At 41.2% G+C, this 951-nt stretch overlaps 1 non-coding gene across 1 annotated transcript; it reads left to right on the forward strand.

The window, feature by feature from the left end:
• The first annotated feature begins 285 nt into the window (after nucleotides 1-285).
• Nucleotides 286-358, forward strand: trnaf-gaa (transfer RNA phenylalanine (anticodon GAA)). The gene has a single exon. It is a non-coding gene; the product is annotated as a tRNA-Phe (tRNA).
• Nucleotides 359-951: the final 593 nt, after the last annotated feature.

Consider the following 951-nt stretch of genomic DNA (forward strand, 5'->3'; position numbering starts at 1 on the left):
TGAGATCCAGAGTTTGATCGGTTGCAGCTCCTCCCGCCTCTGAGAGCTCCATCGGCGGTCGGTACCGATCTTCCTCCTATAAACTGGGTGTGGATGTATGAGTGCGCTGTTGATTTATAAACTTTGGTAGTTTACGTATGACAGCGATGTTTATATATGAACTGTGGGTGTATCTCTATGAGTACGATGTTTATATATGAACTGTGGAATGAACAGGAGGGGCAATTCCTCCTGGGGTTATATTTTCTTCCACGACAATAACGCAAAGTAATGATTGGGTGTGGAGCCGAAATAGCTCAGTTGGGAGAGCGTTAGACTGAAGATCTGAATGTCTTTGGTTCAATCTCGAGTTTTGGCAGTTTTTGGTTGTTTACTTTCTTTTTCCTTGCTTCGATTCTCGGATTTATTGGCAGTGAAATTTAATTCCCGCCACTGAAGGATTGGGGATTGAATAGAGAGACATCAAGGATGGGAAATATTTATATCGTTTGTATTTGGCTTTTATTTCTCTGTTATCTTCTGCCTTTGTCTCTTGGTTTTGTCTCTCTCGGTGCCGGGTGACAATTTGATTTGTCCGAAACTGATCCATTTTCCACATCTCGGGGCGGTCAGACCCGCTCTGTCTGTCTGTTGCTGCTGATGATCATTAATGGGAACAGGCCGCGAGTCAAACGTTTATCTGCAAATTGGAGAAAGACAAATAAAAAGAAAGACGTGTTTATCCTGCCCAGGGGTAAAGTTACAACGGATGTAATTCAAAAAACGGTCACCGTGAATTTTTCTGTGGATTTTCTTTGCAAAGCTTCGATTTGAAAAGTTATAAAAACGCGAAATAAATAAAGTAAATTACAAGAATCGAGTCCGTGATCATTATGTTACAGTATACTGTTTGCAAACGAGTTAACCGGCCGTATCAACGGCACATTAGGCTGTTTAATTAATTTTTGTACC

This window comes from Heptranchias perlo, chromosome 20, assembly GCF_035084215.1.
Source record: "Heptranchias perlo isolate sHepPer1 chromosome 20, sHepPer1.hap1, whole genome shotgun sequence".
Classification (NCBI taxonomy): Eukaryota; Metazoa; Chordata; class Chondrichthyes; order Hexanchiformes; family Hexanchidae; genus Heptranchias; species Heptranchias perlo.